Raw genomic sequence first — 20,241 nt, forward strand, 5'->3', positions numbered from 1 at the left:
ATCTGTCTCTTCATTGACCTGTGATGCTTCATCTGCCACTTCTTCACCTCTCCATCTTCCCGAGTGGTTGTCAAGTGGACTCTGTCTAGGCAGCGTTACGTAGCTTTTCCCAGAATGTGACGTTTTGGTTCTTGATGCACGATCAATTAAACTCGAAGATGAGGTTGTATCATAACTGAAGGATTTAATAGACTAGATCTGTTCCCCAGCTGCTTTGGTACAGAATGAGGGCTGCTGGGATGGCACCTGTTCTTATACCCCGCCTGTCAGGGCGGAGCCACATACCAAACAGCCAATGGTAAGCTGCTAGGCTTACCCAATGGTCTACAGCCTCTCGGGTACTGCAATACCTGATACTACCACATTCACCCCCTGTTGAAAAAGAGTCCGGCGGGAGAGGTGGTCAGTGGTTACAATTGCATTGAACATGGTATGATCAGATATTGTGGTACCGTGAGTATTTACAAGTGTGGAAGATATATACAGTCAGTGTTCATGTACAGTTACAGTTACAGTGTAGCAATCAGTTGGTCGGGTGGCCTGGTCGTCCTCCTGGATCGTCTGAGCCTCTGTGGTGGTTCTGGTGGGGGTCCGGGCATCTGCGACACCGGGAGCATGGCTTCGTCGTCCATGGCAGCTTCGTCACCCCTAGACGGCGCTGGTGGGGCAAACGGTTGACACGAGAGGGGGCACCTGTAGGGGCGTCAGTGGGTGGAATGACCTAGGTAGGAGCAGCGGGAGGACCGACCCCCCAGTGAGGTGCTGTGGGGGGGGGGGAGGGGGTGGGGGTAATGGTTTGGGTGCGCGTGGGGTTCCGGCGGGCGCCAGGTCCCAGAGGGAGACTGTATCTTGCCGGCCGTCAGGGAACGCCATGTAGGCGCGCTGGGGGTTAGCGTGCAGCAGGTGGACCCTCTCGACCAACGGGTCCGACGTATGCGCCCGCACGTACTTCCGAAGCAGGATGGGTCAGAGTGTCGCTAGCCAGGTTGGGAGCGAGGTCCCGGAGGAGGACTTCCTGGGGAAGACAAGGAGATGTTCATGAGGTGTCTGATTGGTAGTTGTACAGAGCAGCGACCGAATGGTGTGGAGGGCCTCCGGGAGGACTTCCTGCCAGCGGGAGACGGGGAGAGTCCTGGACAGTAGGGCCAGTACCAAACAGCCAATGGTAAGCTGCTAGGCTTACCCAATGGTCTATAGCCTCTCGGGTACTGCAATACCTGATACTACTGCAGTTCTGTTAAAGTCTTTAACGAATGAATAACTAGAAATCCTGGGCAGAATTTTCTGGCTGTTGGAATTCTCATTTCCTGCAGGCAGTGCACCCCCACCCGCAGGTTTCCTGACTTCAATGGGAAATCCCATTGACAAGCATTGGGAAGAGAGAATCCCACCACCAGCAAACGCCGTTTCACTGAGAAACACATGGGACCGGAGAATCCCTGCCCTTCCCCCTGTATTTAAAGAACTTTGTTGCAGTGTTAATGTAAGCCTACTTGTGACAATAAACATTATTATATTATAAAGTCCTGTTGCGATAAAGATACTATTTTGAAGGCAAGCCTTTTGCAGGCGTCCGCTAGTTATGTTATGTAAAGTAAATGTCCCTTAAAGGCTACAAAATTGAATTGCGATTAAATAAACACAAGAGTTTGGAAATGCTGCTGGGTGAGCTATTGTCTAAATGTGACCTTAATGCACTGGACACGGTGTCGGTCTCGCTGAAGTGAAGTTACACTGAAGAGCCTGTGCAAGTTCATTAGCATGAGCTCAAATATAAACCCCCCAGCTATTCAGTGCAATCAAGCAATGTAATCGACTGCAATCAATTTCTGACTGGAGCAGTGTCAATGTCCTCTCTGTGGTGTTCTTTGTGTTGCTAAATTCAGGATGGTTGACGTAGTGTTCACAAAGACCACAAAATAGCTTTAACTTGAACAAAGCTATAAATTTATTAACATTACTCATTTGGATTCGACACGTGCTCCTAAATAATACACAGTTGACTATTAACATACAATATACACTAATCTACAACTAATCTTTATACTGTTATAAACTATGATCTGCTCTTACTCACACTATCTATACTTCTGTCTGTCTCTAGCTAACACCTGCGCTACACTTCCCCCCCCCCCAAGCTTTGCATCAATGCCTTATGTACTTGTAGCTGTAGCTCACTCTAGTGGCTACTCTAGACATTTCATTAACCCTTGCAATTCTTACAGTTATGATAATGCCACACCCTCCAGCTGTTGGGTTGGAGATTAGTATACATTCATTGTCACCATAGCCTTAGTGAAGTCGTTCGCTTTGCCGTGCTTCTTCTCTGGCTTTTCTCAAGCCTCTCTCAGTTCACAATGTCCAATGATCGCAATGATCTCCACCAGCTGGGTTCTCTCCTTCCTCTTTTGTTCTTACCCTCATTTTCTCCTTCAGTTGTTGCCAGGACAAAAGCTGTTGGTGCTCGTTTCCAATGACTGTCCATCTTTCTCCCTCTAACTTAACTGAGCAAACCCTTTGGGAAACACATGGAGTAAACCTTCCTCCTTCAGGTTGTGGCCAGGGAGATTGGTAAGCACATCGGAAAGTTTTTACATAAAATTTGGTTTCAATCAGTCTGTTCTGTCCTGCAAACCTTTAAAGCTTAAGTAGTAATTGATATTGATTTGAAACTCGTACCAACTGAATTTAAGCCAATTGCTGCGACAGCAGGCACAGAAGCGGGTCTGAACCTACGGTTTTGATTGATTATTGGCCACTGATAATGAATACTGGACTTGTGTGACCACGGGTGCCTGCAGGCCTGAAAATCAGCCCACCCCCCCACCCCAAAATGCATGCAATTGGCAAAAACGTGGGCGGGATTCTCCAAAATGGAGGCAGATTGTTCGCGCCGTCGTGAACGCCGTCGAGGTTCACGACAGCGTGAAACGGCCCCTATCCCGACCGATTCAGGGCCCGATAATGGGCTAGGTGCGGCGCCGCGTCATTTACGCGTGCCAGGCCTTGGCGCCACGTAAAGACGGCGCCGCATACATGACCCGGCCGGCGCCGCATAACTGGCGTCACCCGCGCATGCGTGGTGGCCGTCCTCTCCGAGTCCGCCCCACAAGAAGATGTCTGACGGATCTTGCGGGGCTGCAGAAGAAAGGAGGTCCTCCTTCAGAGAGGCCGGCGCACCGATCGCGGGCCAGACCCCATTTGAGGCCCCCCTCTGGTGCAGGATCCCCCCTCCCCCCCCCCCCCCGCAGGCCGCCCCCCCAGCGTTCCCGCGCTGTTCCCGCCGGCAGCGACCAGGTGTGGACGGCGCCGGGGGGAGCCCGCCGTTTTGGGCAGGCCGCTCAGCCCATCCGGCACTGAGAATCGCGGGGGTACCGGTGAATCGCCATTTTGGCTGTCTCGGGCGATTCACTGGACCGCGCCGCGCAAAACGCGATTATGCCGATCTGGCCGCTTCCATGAATCGCGGGAGGGCGTCGGACCGGCGTGGCGGGAAAATTTGGCGACCCAGGCGATTCTCCAAACCGGCGCGGAAGCGGAGAATCGCGCCTCCTATCTTTCCGATTTGGTCAGTCTGCTTTGGATAAAGGGAGTTTTGAATCCATAGAATCCCTACAGTGCAGAAGGAGGCCATTTGGCCTATCGACTCTGCACCGACACTCTCAAAGGGTGCCCTGCCTCCCACATTCCCCCACCCTGTCCCTGTAACCCCAACTAACCTGCACATCCCTGGACACTAAAGGGCAATTTAACATTGGCCAATTCACCGACCCTGCACCTCTTTGGACTGTGCACCCGGAGGAAACCCGTGCAGACATGGAGAGAATGTGCAAACTCCACACAGTCACCCGAGGCCGGAATTGAACCCGGGTCCCTGGCGCTGTGAGGCAGCCGTGCCGCCCATAAAAACAACCTGAAAGATAGGGGCTGAAATTTCCCGGTCATTTCCGCGAAAACCATTTGACAGTAGAGAAACCGGAAAATCTCACCGCCGACCAATAGCGGGCTGTCTCTGCCGGCGCAAAACACGCCGTGGGACGGACGGGGTGGAAAACCCCATCCTGTGCAGATGTGAGCATAAAGCAGTCATGGACACAGCTATGTTCCACTTTATTTGCACTATTCTATTTGATTCTGATCTTACTAAACTATAATCTGGACAGGAATCAATGCAAAAACAACCCTATCCAATGAAAGTGTTGGAGCCTGGGAGATGATAGTAAGAAAGAATGCAGTGTTTCGAGGTGAGAGAGGAATGGACTGTCAGCTGATAAGCTTTCTCTTGAACACTGACTACAATGTGAAATGTATATGACAGGATTTGCTTGAGAATGGCCTTCATATTTTATCTCGTTGTTTCCCTATTCACAGCCTGCACCAATGTAGATGGGAATTTGGAACTTGAAACACAAATAGATCAACCATGATCTTCTTGAATTGCGGTGCAGGCTCGAGGGGCCGAACGGCCTACTTCTGCTTCTATTTCATATGTCTGTGTGTCCACTCTTAAGTTGTGTGGCCACGCAGAAACTGAAAGGTCATTGATAGGCTGAACATGAACTGACCCCTTCAATTTACCATTCAAGTTCAGCTGTGCAAAAAAAAGGCCCAGCACTGGGCGGCAATGTGGCACAGTGGTTAGCACTGCTGCTTCACAGGGACCTGGGTTCAAGTCCCGCCTTGGGTGACTGTCTATGTGGAGTCTGTACATTCTATCCGTGTCTGCGCGGGTTTCCTTCGGGTGCTCCGGTTTTCTCCCGCAGTCCAAAGATATCCAGGTTAGGTGGAACGGCCGTGCTAAATTGCCCCTTAGTGTCCAAAGGTTAGATGCGGTCACAGGGTTAGGGTGGGGGAGTGGGTCTAGGTGCGGTGCTCTTTTAGAAGGTCTGCGCAGACTCGGTGAGCCAAATGGCCTCCATCTATGATTCGATTAAATAAATAAGCGACTTCTTTCCTTGAGTTCTCTGTCCAAAGACTGGTCTAGTTCACAGCGCTGCAATCTTCACCGCGAGTAAGGCAAGGAGGGAGATGCGGAACCCATCCCAGCCCAAACCGGGATTGAACCCTCTGCTATTGGCATCAATCTGGGCCTCGCTGGCCATCCAGCCAACCGCCACCCTCACAATGAGTCTGAGTTGCTATTCCAACATTCAATTTTACATGTTTGCTGTCGGCCGAAGCTTTGAATAGTGATGATTTTGGGTGCAATCTTTCTCTCCATCACATGGCTGACCAGGAATCTCTCCTGCTCCAACTATTGTGTGTTGGAAGGATTTACAAGTTGATGCTTAACCTATTTGGCCACATTATGACTGGACCTTCCTTGACCATCCAGCCCTGGGAGTTGGACACAAACCCAGAGCTTTTGGCTCAGAGATAGGGATGCTTCCCATTGTACCACAAGACCTCTCCGGGAATAGGCCATATACAATAAATTCAAGGGAGCTTTGGACTCCATCCTATCCATTTAACCTCCTGAGGCAGATATTCAAAGGTAATCAAACAAAACTCCAATGTATCCATCTATCCTCACACTCTTACCTCTTTCCTGTAGTGACACAACAGGCTGTGGTCAGAATTTTACCAGAATTTGACTAATAAGAACATAAGAACTAGGAACAGGAGTAGGCCATCTGGCCCCTCGAGCCTGCTCCGCCATTCAATGAGATCATGGCTGATCTTTGTGGACTCAGCTCCACTCTCCGGCCCATACACCATATCCCCAAATCCCTTTATTCTTTAGAAAATCTTTTTCTTAAAAACGTTTAAAGAAGGAGCCTCAACTGCTTCACTGGGCAAGGAATTCCAGAGATTCACAACCCTTTGGGTGAAGAAGGTCCTCCTAAACTTGGTCCTAAATCTACTTCCCCTTATTTTGAGGCTATGCCCCCTAGTTCTGCTTTCCCCGACCAGTGGAAACAACCTGCCCGCATCTATACTATCTATTCCCTTCATAATTTTATATGTTTCAATAAGATCCCCCCGCATCCTTCTAATTTCCAATGAGTACAGTCCCAGTCTACTCAACCTCTCGTCATAATCTAATCCCCTCAACTCTGGGATCAACCTAGTGAATCTCCTCTGCACTCCCTCCAGTGCCAATATGTCCTTTCTCAGGTAAGGAGACCAAAACTGAACACAATACTCCAGATGTGGCCTCACCAACACCTTATACAATCCAGCATAACCTCCCTAGTCTTGAACTCCATCCCTCTAGCAATGAAAGACAAAACTCGATTAGCCTTCTTAATCACCTGTTGCACCTGCACATCAACTTTTTGCGACTCGTGCACCAGCACACCCAGGTCCCTCTGCACAGCAGCATGTTTTAACATCTTACCGTTTAAATAATAATCCATTCTGCTGTTATTCGTCCCAAAATGGATAGCCTCACACTTGGGACTAAGTGTTGGGATCAGACTGTGAAAATTGGTGTGTAACTCTCCAGTTGCATAGACCTGTTCTCTCTCCAAATATTGAGCTTCTTAAAGAAATAAAATGATTGGGCATGGTTTACGCCGTGGGGCGGGACCTCTGGTGGGGCGGGACCTCATAGAGCTGGCAATTGGCCCCACAACAATTGGGACGCCACCTTTGCACAGTGTCCCTATCATCGCTGCAGCCTTATGCCACCCACCCTCTTAGGTTTTGGGGCTCTCCCCTCCTCCATTTCCCCAATTATCCTCGCTGGTATTCCACCCTCTCCCAACATTCATCACCGGTACTCCCCCATTCGCTCCCCTGCCACCTGAGTGTCCACTCTTTGCACCCCCCACCACACAGAAATGCACCCAAACTTCCTCATGAGTCTCCCCCTAGGGCCTATCTCTGGCACTGCCCCCTGGCACAGGTTGGCACTTCCAGGTTATCCCTGCCAGGTTGGTAATGTGCCAACATGGCAGTGCCAACCTGTGCCGAGGCAGTGCCCTGTCCCTCTATCATCCAGGGGCTATACTTACCACTGTGCCCCAGAGAGATCCTGTCAGCTGCCTTATGACTGGCCAAACCTGTTGTAAACTTGCTGACGTCACGTGACATTAGTAAGGTATGAATATTTAGTGAGGGGGATCATGTGGTGCGTGGGCCCACTAATAACATTTAAATTGATGGAAATGAATTCAAATGAGGTTCATGCCTGTTGTGAGGGTGAACTTTGTGATGACACCGGCGAGCGGCGGGCAAAATCAGGACACGGGGCTGGATTCTCTGATCCCAACACCGAAACCATGTTCGGCGACAGGGCGGAGAATCTGTTTCAACACCGAAATCGGTGGCTGCGCCGTTTTTCATATACTCCGCCCCCTGAATAGCAGCGTACTCTAGGAGTACACCGCACACCGTATCGACGGCCTCAGGCCATTGCCCCGCGATGCTCTGTCCCCGACCGGCCGAGTTCCGACAGGGTGGGACACGTGTGTTCTCACCCGTCGGGAACTCAGCGCGATGGCTGCGGACTCAGTCCAGCGGCGCCACAGTCGGGGAAGGGCCGATCTGTGGGCAGGGGAGCTTTATTTGCGGCTGGGCACACTGTGGGGGCAGTCAGGGGTGCATGAGCTTGCCATAAGGGGGCACTATTTTTTCGGTCCACAGGCTGCCATGAAGCACAGCGCAGCCACTGCAGGCCGCCACAGTGCGCATGTGCGCCCATGCACCCAGCAATGCTCCATAGGCTGGGAGCTCTATGCTGCCGAGCTGCTAGCCCCCCCATAGCAGGGAATCGGTGGCAGATTTGCGCCAGTTTTCCTGACGTAAAACACCATCATTTTCACAATGGCGTGGGGACTTAATCTCCCAAACGAAGAATCCAACCCACTTCTCTCCAGCGAAAATCGCATTTCTTGATTCTCATGGGATTTCCACCCCCCCCCCCCCCCCCCAAATTAACCCAGTGGATTTCCACCCCCCCCCCCCCCCAAATTAACCCAGTGTCTCTCTGTCTTCCTTCCGTCCCTCCTTCTCTCCCTCTGATGAGGGAAGCCACCTGCTGACTAATTAGGCTCATTAACGAGCCACTAAACAATAGTTATCTCTGAGCCCCCGAAAATCTTGTGATGGCTCTGGTATTCTCCTGAATTCACATGAGTTTCCAGTAGCACAGGAAGGTCAGACTGTAAACCATTTGGGGTTTGCCAATAGATTCCCAAGGGCGGCGGGGGTGGGGTGTGTGTGGAGGTGAGGGTCGGGGTGGAGGTGGGGTGGTTGAGGGACCTTAATTGGGCCCTTAATTGTGCCCTAAATGGCTCAAGTGACTGCCTGAAGGCAGGCAATTGTTCTTCCTGACCCAGCCTTTTGGAAAACAGTCGGAGGCAGGAGAGAGCACAAAAATTGACATAGCAGCCAGCAGCAGGAAGTTCTGGGCCCGTCCTCCACTGCTTCCACCTCTGTATTTGATTGAAAATTCATCCATCATATTCTAACGCTGGCTGCTAATGCAATGGTGGGTTTATGAAAATAAGAGTCCCAAAAATAATCAGTTCTCAACCGCTGTCATCTTGTATTTACGGCTTTAAGTACAATACGAGTTATTTGTTTAGGTTTTTGTGATCATCTATTCGGTTTAATGTAATTATTCAGTAAGGAATGCAACTGGTTGAAATATGCACGAAAATTAACCACAATAGCGCTCCATTTGTCTTTCAAAGGCTGGTTTCTGAAATTCTACTGGTTACAATTTAAATTTTTTATTAATGTTTTGGCATTGCTAATAAAAACATTGTTTAGTTCCCATCCCTAATGCATTTGAGAGGATGGTGAAGATTACAACTGACAGGCATGTTGACCATTTCAGAGGGCAGTTAAGAGCCAACAGCATTGCTGGTAGTTTGGAGTCACATCTCGGCCAGACAGGATGGCAGTTTTCCTTCCCCAAAAAAACATATTGAGTACAAAGGAAGATGGTTGTGGTTGTTGGAGGTCAATCATCTCAGCTCCAGTACATCACTGCTCAGCTGTTTCATCAAGAACTTCCCTCCATTATAAGGTGTTGGGATGTTTGCTGATGACTGCACAATTTGCAGCACCATTCGCAACACCTCAGGTACTGAAGCAGCCATTGTCCAAATGCAAAATGAATTGGACAATATCTAGGCTTGTGTTGTCAAGTGGTAAGTAACATTCGCACGAAACAAGTGCCAGGCAATGCCCATCCTCAACAAAAAAGATTCTAACCATCGCCCCTTGACAGTCAGTGACATTACCATCACTGGCAGCAGTGTGTACCATCTACAAGATGTACTGCAGTAACTCATGGTTCCTTAGGCAGCATCTTCCAAACCCATGACGATTACCATCTAGAAAGACAAGAGCAGCAGATACCTGGGAACCCCACCACCTGCCAGTTCCCATAAGCCACTCACCATCCTGACTTGGATATTGTTGCATTCTTAGTTGTTGCCACGAAGAGAAAGATATTGCCGTTCCTTCACTGTCGCTGGTTTAAAATCTTCGAACTCCCTCCCTAACAACACCGTGCCTACGCCAAATGGACTGCGTCCACCTATTCAGGGGCAATTAGGGATTGACAGTAAATGCTGGCCGAGCCGGAGGCGTCCGCATGCCAAGAATGAATTTTTAAAACAATGTTCATGAGACAGATGGGTTTTTATGACCATTATTACTGAGACTGGCTTTTCATTCCAGAATTATTTGGAATTAATTATTTTGATTTAAATTCCCCAGCTATCGTGGTGGGATTTGTACTCATGTTTCTGGAACATTAGTCCAGGTCTCTGGAGTGCAGTAACATAACCACTGTGTCACAGTGCCACATAGTTTGATGATATGTGCTGCGAATGGGGCTGCGGGGTGTCTGAGTGCGTGTTGGAAACAGGGAGGTAAATGCAGTGTCTCTGTCAGTGTCTGGTTAATTCAGCCCTCATTATTATTTGACTTCAGGGTTTCTTGTTCAAGCATCGGTGGTTGTGATTTGCACCCACATGACACTGTCTCTATTCCAGTGTTTAAAGGGATGCTCCAAACATGCAATGTGAAGGAGTTTGGAGTTGGGAACCAGAGAAGAGAATTGTGTCAGAATGGAGTGCTGTCAGCTGAAAGTTATGTCTCAGGTCGGTGTTGTATCCCTGGGGTGGGGCTATGAGGGAGTCAGAGAGAGATGCCCTCCCCTAGCAATGGGAGGAAGAAGACTTTAGCAGGGACCAAAAGTCATACTTCGATGTGGTGGAGGAGGTCAGTAACAGGAGTGTGTACTATGCTTCTGGATTCAGTGTAGAAAATGCTTTAAAGTCCTAACCAGGTCAGGAAAGTTGGTGCAGCGGCACATTCACCTATCTCCTGTTGTATGCATCACAGCTGGCTGTCCACTACAACCATGGTAAGAAGGAAGCAGAAAGTTGGCATTCAGCGTGCATTGGGAACAACAGGCGTGGGTTAATCGTGCATCATTATCCAGTGGGTAGTTAGCGGATTTTGCAGCCTGTGGCCGGAATTTTCTGGCTGTTAAGCCGGCAGGATCGCCTGGTCTCGCCGAGGTAGACCCTGACCACGGGTTTTCCCGCAGCGGAGGGTGCATTAACAGGAAACCCCATTGACAATGGCGGGACCAGAAGATCCTGTCAATTGCCAATGGCGGGCCACCTCTGTCGCTGTGAAACACGCAGCGGGGTGTACGAAAAATCCCGCTATCATCTTTCAATACGCATAGTACCTTCATGCATGTAGTAGCAGCTAACCTGATGGTAGAACCATAGAACGTTATGATGCAGAAAGAGGCCATTTGGCCCATCGTGTCTGTACCAACCAAAAAAGAGAAGAATAAAACTAGCCATTCGTTTTAATCCCACTTCCAAAGGTTTGTCGTCATGTCCCCTCTAACCCGTCTACAAATCATCTTAAATCTATGCCCCCCATTAACCGACTCCTCAGCTAGGGGAAACAAATATTTCCTGTCTACCCTGCCTCGGCCCCTGATAATTTTATACACCTCAATTAGGTCACCCCCTCAGCTTTCTCCATTCAAAGGTAAACAACCCAAGTCTATCCAATCTCTCCTCATAGCGGCAACTTTCAAGCCCTGGCAACATTCTTGAAAATCTCCTCTGTACTCTTTCCAGAGCAACTATGTCCTTCCTGTAATGTGGTGACCAGAATTGGACACAAAACTCCAGCTGTGGCCTAACTAGTGTGTTGCACAGTTCCAGCATTACACCCTTGTTTTTGTATTTTGTCATTCCTTAGAGGAAGTGGATGCTTCAGTGGCTGACCATCAAAGAATTCACTCAGACCATAAAGCACTTTCAGATGCTTGCAGTGTGCTGGGAACATTAAGACAGAAAGCTGGGTTTGGTGGTGACTCTTTCCCAAGGGGGTGGATTGTGAACCAGCTGCCAGCACCACAGAGGTGGTCTCGATATTGAAAGACCCATTCGGGTTATCTCTTCAGGCCTGCTGATAGTGGAATGGCACCAACGCCATCAGCGTAATGGAGGCGGCTTCTCGACAACAGTCTGGGTCATTCATTGGTGCCGGTGACATCTTGGCACATTGAAGGGGGCTCATGAAAGAAAGGCTGCTCCTCTGGCCAAAACATGTCCTCCCTCATCATTCCATTCCAAGGGGCCTCTGAGTCCTCAGAACATTAGTTTTACTTTCACCTCCAAGGTTACCTCTCCAGGTCCCTGACCTGCATCTGCAGCTCCCACATCTCTTGGTGGGGCTGCCATGGCTCGAGAGCTACTGTCGTTGATTGGGCCTGCAGCATTGAGAGTCCACCCATGACCTTATAGGGCGCGTTGCAATAAAATTGCTGAGCAGGCCCCTGTGCCAGCAAATACTGGCTGGAGATTCTTATTTGGTCCTGACTTCAGAACCCTGAAGCCCACTGTGAAGTCGTAGTCTTTGTATCAAAGAGCATAGTTCCCTCCAAACTCCACTTACCTGGATAAGATTCTGCATCCTGGAGGCCCTTGATAAAGAGGGCAGGTCCTCAAGGTGGGATTCACATAATTCCAGACAGATTCGAAGAGTCTTCTTCAAACACGAGGGCTGAGGTGAGATGGATGCAAGAACTGTAGGATGTGATGTCCTCCAAGGAAATGGGTACATGCAGCCTCAAATTCGACATAGCGAACACTGGCTGCAAACAAAGAATTACACTATGAATGGTAAGACCCTAGAAAGTACTGAAGATCAGAGGGACCTTGGAGTACATAACCGAAAATCCCCCAAAGGTGGAAGAGCAGGTAGAGACGGTGGTTAAGAAGGTATATTTGATACTTGCCTCTATTAGCTGAGGCACAGAATACAAGAGCAGGGTGTTCATACTGGAACTAAATAAAACATTGGTAAGGCTGCAACAGGAGTCCTGTGTGCAGTTCTCATCGCCTTATTATAGGAAGGATGTGATTGCACTGTGAGAGGATGCAGAGGAGATTTACCAGGATGTTGCCTGCGCTGGAGGGTCTGAGCTATGAGGAAAGATTGGATAGGCTGGGGCCATTTTCCTTGGAGCAGCAAAGGTTGACAGGGGCTTGATAGAGGTGTATAAGATTCATGGGCTTAGATAGGGTGGATAGGAAGGCACTTTTCCATTAGTAGAGGGGTCAATAACCAGGAGGTATAGATTCAAGGTAAGAGATAGAAGGCTAAGAGGGGAATTGAGGAGAAACCTTTTTGTCCAAGGAGTGGTGGGAGTCTGGAACTCGCTGCCTGAAAGGGTGGTTGAGTCAGAAACTCTCAGAACTTTTAAGAAGTATTTAGATATTCACTTGTGCTGCTGTATCCTCCGCGGCTATGGGACAAGTGGTGGCAAATGTGATCAGTGTAGTCAAATCTGGCATGGGTGCGATGGGCTGATTGACCTCCTTCTAGGCAGTAAAGGTCTATGAATCTACGTCTGCAATCTAAATTGGTTGACATATACATTAGCCTTGTCAATACCTGGTCGCACTAACTTTTGCAAAAGTTCACTTCGTCAATGTGTAGCAGTGAAATGCGGTTGGCCCATGAGGCACCTGAAACATATCTTCAGTATGCTGGTGCCCTGTTCAATCATCACACTAGTGGTGATATGGCATTCATTAGTGTGCTGTTGGGTTTCTGTATTGGGTTTCTGACTAGCGTCAGGATCCAAGTTTTTAGTGTGTATCCCTTAAAGTTGTCAAGCAGTCACTCTTTAAGTCTGCTTCTAGATCTGAAGGGATCAAGGGGGTGAGACTGGACGAAAGCAACAGGTTGTCCCCCCAAGAATCTTTCACACATCAGTTATGAAGATATCTTCATCATTCCACAAAAGCTGCATGTTGATGGGGTGGAAGCCATTGCAGTTGATAAATATTCCTGGTTGTTCTGGGGGGTAACCATATTGCCATGTGTGTGTCAATGACACCTAAGGGAAGCCAGGCTGAATCATAAACTTAGGTGCCTGCTCATTCTATCTCACATCATTGGTGGTAAAGTTGGCACCAATGCCAGCCCTCGCAAACCAGCCATCAGCCTTCTGCATTTGCCACCAGCCAACTGTGATATCCTGTGGACATCTGAGGTAGAGCCCGGAGAATTCAGTCAGAAATGGTTGAGACTGGTGATGAAAGATTACCCTACCTGCTCCCCTATCCTATCCCTGTGACCCCACCTAATCTGCACATTTTTCAACTCTAAGGGCCAATTTACATGGCCAATCCATCAAACTTGCACATCTTTGGACTGTGGGAGGAAACCACAGCACTCGGAGGAAACCCATGCAGACAAAGGCAGAAAGGGCAAACACCACACAGACAGTCACCCAAGGCCAAAATTGAACTCAGGTCACTGGTGCTGTGAGACAGCAGTGCTAACTACTGTGCCACCCATTATGTGACATCTGGAACTTCCTGAGACACTGGTGTTTAGACATGCCAAAGAAATTGAGCCTCGGCCTGTAGAACATTTCATAGGCAGTGTCTCTTTAAAGATGACTCCTCTGCTGGTGCCTCTAACCGCTCTCTACTGGCCAACTCTGTGCTGATCAGCTCTCTGGGAAGTGTGTCGGTTTGAATGTTACCTAATTATAGGATTAAGTTGTTGTGGTACCGCAACCCCTTTAAGGGGCGAGCCCTTGCAGTCCATGTGACTGATTTGGGGCCAATCATGCGGGAGTGCACAAACCCCGACAAATGGGGAAAAAGCACGGGGCCCTGGGAGTGGAGTCCAGGGCAGGGCAGACCCTGGAGCCAGAGAGTGAAGACCTGTTTAGTGACTCCGTGCTTGTGCCTACTTCACCTTTACTACCAATTGTAGTAATCCAGGAGACACGAAGAAGAAGGTGTAAACAGATTTATTCTAAACTCAAAAGTAAAGCTGCACCCATGAGATACAACTCAAGTGTCCCAGCTTGGGACTACCTGAACATACAGTCTGGGGTGGCATTTAAAGGGCTCGGTAACGAGTCCCAGCTGGGTCAGCCTCCACCCGTTACCATGGGAACCTGTAAGGCACCAACCCCAAGGAGCGTTCGATATGTGATTGCCCGTGGTGTTCATGAGAATGATCACACTAATACATCTTTGTTCCATTATACTGGAAATCTCCCCATCTAACATACACATATTTGAACGCTGAAGGGTGATTTTCAAGCATGGCCAATCCACCTAACCTGCACATCTTTGGACTGGGGGAGGAAACCGGAGCACACGGAGGAACCCCACACAGACACGGGGGGAAAGTGCAAACTCCACACAGGCAGTGATCCAAGGCCGGAATTGAATCCATACCCCTGGCTCTGTGAGGCTGTTCGGGCTATTCTGGTATGCAGAGAGAAAATTAGAGGTGAAAGTTGCCTGTGCTTTTCTTTTTAATATCCAAATGCTCATACCCTCTGGAGATTTTCTGCAGTATACTTACTTTCCATCAGGTAAGAAAGAATTATTGTCAGCTAAAGAAGGTAAGAAAACCCAGGAGTTTGTTTTCATTCTGCCTGACTGACATCAGCTCTCAATCCCTTGGGAAACAATCATTCAGTCAGATCAAGCAGCTAAAACAATATGAGGACACATGGGGAGGTTTGAATCTCATTACTGAATCCAAAATCAGCTCCATAAAACCATGAAATGCAAATATGACTGTGGAACTAGCCCCCCCCCCCCCCCCCCCACAGTGTGTGAAGAGTTCACAGGTTTCTTCTCAAGAAATAATCACTTCCACATTCCGCCCTCAAAGTGAAAATGATTTGCTTGTCCAAATTATACTTAGTTGTGATCTTTAATCATTTTGACATTCAACACCTTTCAATTACTCTTTCCCTCTCACCTCCTCATTTTCACCAACTCCCCCAATTAATAAAATAATGCATAATTTGTTATGTTGTAGGTGTAACATAAGCGGCTTCCTTGTGGTGCACTTGACAAAGGAAGGTTCAGACGTGGAGATAACTTCAACACGTTTATTAAACTATTTACACTTCTATTACTTCGGTTCGACACTAGAACATAGAACATAGAAAAATACAGCACAGAACAGGCCCTTCGGCCCACGATGTTGTGCCGAAACTTTGTCCTAGATTAATCATAGATTATCATAGAATTTACAGTGCAGAAGGAGGCCATTCGGCCCATTGAGTCTGCACCGGCTCTTGGAAAGAGCACCCTACCCAAGGTCAACACCTCCACCCAACACTAAGGGCAATTTTGGACACTAAGGGCAATTTATCATGGCCAATCCACCTAACCTGCACATCTTTGGACTGTGGGAGGAAACCGGAGCACCCGGGGGAAACCCACGCACACACGGGGAGGATGTGCAGACTCCGCACAGACAGTGTCCCAAGCCGGAATCAAACTTGGGACCCTGGAGCTGTGAAGCAATTGTGCTATCCACAATGCTACTGTGCTGCCCTTAAGAACAAATTAATCTGCACTATATCATTCTACCGTAATCCATGTACCTATCCAATAGCTGCTTGAAGGTCCCTAATGTTTCCGACTCAACTACTTCCACAGGCAGTGCATTCAATGCCCCCACTACTCTCTGGGTAAAGAACCTACCTCTGACATCCCCCCTATATCTTCCACCATTCACCTTCAATTTATGTCTCCTTGTAATGGTTTGTTCCACCTGGGGAAAAAGTCTCTGACTGTCTACTCTATCTATTCACCTGATCATCTTATAAACCTCGATCAAGTCGCCCCTCATCCTTTTCCATTCTAATGAGAAAAGGCCTAGCACCCTCAACCTTTCCTCGTAAGACCTACTCCCCATTCCAGGCAACATCCTGGTAAATCTCCTTTGCACCTTTTCCAAAGCTTCCACATCCTTCCTAAAATGAGGTGACCAGAACTGTACACAGTACTCCAAATGTGGCCTTACCAAAGTTTTGTGCAGCTGCATCATCACCTCACGGCTCTTAAATTCAATCCCTCTGTTAATGAACGCGAGCACACCATAGGCCTTCTTCACAGCTCTATCCACGAGAGTGGCAACTTTCAAAGATGTATGAACGTAGACCCCAAGATCTCTCTGCTCCTCCACATTGCCAAGAACTCTACCGTCAACCCTGTATTCCACATTCATATTTGTCCTTCCAAAATGGACAACCTCACACTTTTCAGGGTAAACTCCATCTGCCACTTCTCAGCCCAGCTCTGCATCCTATCTATGTCTCTCTGCAGCCGACAACAGCCCTCCTCACTATCAACAACTCCACCAATCTTCGTATCGTCTGCAAATTTACTAACCCACCCTTCAACCCCCTCATCCAAGTCATTAATGAAAATCACAAACAGCAGAGGACCCAGAACTGATCCCTGCGGTGCGCCACTGGTAACTGGGATCCAGGCTGAATATTTGACATCCAACACCACTCTCTAACTTCTATCGGTTAGCCAGTTCATTATCCAACTGGCCAAATTTCCCACTATCCCATGCCTCCTTACTTTCTGCATAAGCCTACCATGGGGGACCTTATCAAATGCCTTACTAAAATCCATGTACACTACATCCACTGCTTTATCTTCATCCACATGCTTGGTCACCTCCTCAAAGAATTCAATAAGACTTGTAAGGCAAGACCTACCCCTGACAAATCCGTGCTGACTATTCCTAATCAAGCAGTGTCTTTCCAGATGCTCAGAAATCCTATCCTTCAGTACCCTTTCCATGACTTTGCCTACCACCGAAGTAAGACTAACTGGCCTGTAATTCCCAGGGTTATCCCTAGTCCCTTTTTTGAACAGGGGCACCACATTCGCCACTCTCCAATCCCCTGGTACAACCCCTGTTGACAGTGAGGACGAAAAGATCATTGCCAACGGCTCTGCAATTTCATCTCTTGCTTCCCATAGAATCCTTGGATATATCCCGTCAGGCCCAGGGGATTTGTCTATCCTCAAGTTTTTCAAAATGCCCAACACATCTTCCTTCCTAACAAGTATTTCCTCGAGCTTACCAGTCTGTTTCACACTGTCCTCTCCAACAATATGGCCCCTCTCATTTGTAAATACAGAAGAAAAGTACTCGTTCAAGACCTCTCCTATCTCTCCAGACTCAATACGCAATCTCCCACTACTGTCCTTGATCGGACCTACCCTTTCTCTAGTCATTCTCATATTTCTCACATATGTGTAAAAGGCCTTGGGGTTTTCCTTCATCCTACCCGCCAAAGATTGTTCATGCCCTCTCTTAGCTCTCCTAATCCCTTTCTTCAGTTCCCTCCTGGCTATCTTGTATCCCTCCAGTGCCCTGTCTGAACCTTGTTTCCTCAGCCTTACATAAGTCTCCTTTTTCCTCTTAACGAGACATTCAACCTCTCTTGTCAACCATGGTTCCCTCACCCGACCATCTCTTCCCTGCCTGACAGGGACATACATATCAAGGACACGTAGTACCTGTTCCTTGAACAAGTTCCACATTTCACTTGTGTCCTTCCCTGACAGCCTATGTTCCCAACTTATGCACTTCAATTCTTGTCTGACAACATCGTATTTCCCCTTCCCCCAATTGTAAACCTTGCCCTGTTGCACGCACCTATCCCTCTCCATTACTAAAGTGAAAGTCACATAGTTGTGGTCACTATCTCCAAAATGCTCCCCCACTAACAAATCTATCACATGCCCTGGTTCATTACCAAGTACCAAATCCAATATTCCCTCCCCTCTGGTCGGACAATCTACATACTGTGTTAGAAAAGCTTCCTGGACACACTGCACAAACACCACCCCATCCAAACTATTTGATCTAAAGAGTTTCCACTCAATGTTTGGGAAGTTAAAGTACGAAGTCTTACAACACCAGGTTAAAGTCCAACAGGTTTGTTTTGATGTCACTAGCTTTCGGAGCGCTGCTCCTTCCTCAGGTGAATTCACCTGAGGAAGGAGCAGCGCTCCGAAAGCTAGTGACATCGAAACAAACCTGTTGGGCTTTAACCTGGTGTTGTAAGACTTCGTACTGTGCTCACCCCAGTCCAACGCCGGCATCTCCACATCATGGGAAGTTAAAGTCATCCATGACTACTAACCTGTGACTTCTGCACCTTTCCAAAATCTGTTTCCCAATCTGTTCCTCCACATCTCTGCTACTATTGGGGGGCCTATAGAAAACTCCTAACAAGGTGACCGCTCCTTTCCTATTTCTGACTTCAACCCATACTACCTCAGTAGGCAGATACTCCTCGAACTGCCTTTCTGCAGCTGTTATACTATCTCTAATTAACAATGCCACCCCCCCCCCCCCCACCTACCTCTTTTACCACCCTCCCAAATCTTATTGAAACATCTATAACCAGGGACCTCGAACAACCATTTCTGCCCCTCTTCTATCCAAGTTTCCGTGATGGCCACCACATCGTAGTCCCAAGTACTGATCCATGCCTTAAGTTCACCCACCTTATTCCTGATGCTTCTTGCGTTGAAGTATAGCACTATAGCACTTCAACCCATCTCCGTGCCTGCAAGTACTCTCCTTTGTCAGTGTTCCCTTTCCCACTGCCTCACTACATGCTTTGGCGTCCTGAATATCGGCTAGCTTAGTTGCTGGACTACAAATCCGGTTCCCATTCCCCTGCCAAATTAGTTTAAACCCTCCCGAAGAATACTAGAAAACCTGCCTCCAGGCTATTGGTGCCCCTCTGGTTCAGATGCAACCCGTCCTGCTTGTACAGGTCCCACCTTCCCCAGAATGCGCTTCAATTATCCAAATACCTGAAGCCCTCCCTCCTACACCATTCCTGCAGCCACGTGTTCAGCTGCACTCTCTCCCTATTCCTAGCCTCGCTATCACGTGGCACCGGCAACAAACCAGAGATGACAACTCTGTCTGTCCTGGCTTTTAACTTCCAGCCTAACTCCCTAAACTCGTTTATTACCTCCACACCCCTTTTCCTACCTACGTCGTTGGTACCAATGTGCACCACGGCTTCTGGCTGCTCCCCCTCCCCCTGAAGGGTCTTGAAGATACGATCCAAGACATCCCTGGCCCTGGCACCTGGGAGGCAACATTCCTTCCGGGAGTCTCGCTCGCGGCCACAGAATCTCCTATCTATTCCCCTAACCATTTAATCTCCTACTACTATTGCTTTTCTATTCTCCCCCTTCCCTTCTGAGCCCCAGAGCCAGACTCAGTGCCAGAGACCTGGCCGCTAGGGCCCTCCCCCGGTAGGTCATCCCCTCCAACACCATCCAAAACGGTATACTTGTTTTGAAGGGGAACGTCCACGAGGGATCCCTGCACTGTCTGCATGTTTGTTTTCTTTCCCCTGACTGTAATCCAGCTACTCTTGTCCTGTACCTTGGGTGTGGTTACCCCCTCTGCCTCCCGGATGATCCGGAGTTCATCCAGCTTTAGCTCCAGTTCCCTAACACGGTCTTTGAGGAGCTGGAGTTGGGTGCACTTCCCGCAGGCATAGTCAGCTGGTGGTATCCCTCACCACCCACACCCTACAGAGGAGCATGCAACTGGCCTAGCCTCCATCCCCTCTTACCTTACAGAATATAGCTGCCCTGTGGACCAACTGGACCTCCGCCCTCCGACTCTGCTCCCAGTCAGCTGCACTCTCTGTAAACTCCTGGCTCCCTTCTCGCTCTTTGCGGAAATGTAGGAAACAAAATAGTCACCAAACTCTCACTAAAGCACTCAAATGCACCAAATTCAGCACTCAGTGCAAACAAAGTCTGCACTGTAGGGGATCACTTTTATACTGTGAATCTAGCCTCTGAAAACTGGCCTAATCCAATTAACTAATTAACAAGCTCCAGCTGCAAGTACCTACAAGTAGAATCTTTGTTTAAAGCTGATTGAAAATTCACCTTCTTCTAAACC

This window comes from Scyliorhinus torazame, chromosome 18 (assembly GCF_047496885.1).
Source record: "Scyliorhinus torazame isolate Kashiwa2021f chromosome 18, sScyTor2.1, whole genome shotgun sequence".
Taxonomy (NCBI): Eukaryota; Metazoa; Chordata; class Chondrichthyes; order Carcharhiniformes; family Scyliorhinidae; genus Scyliorhinus; species Scyliorhinus torazame.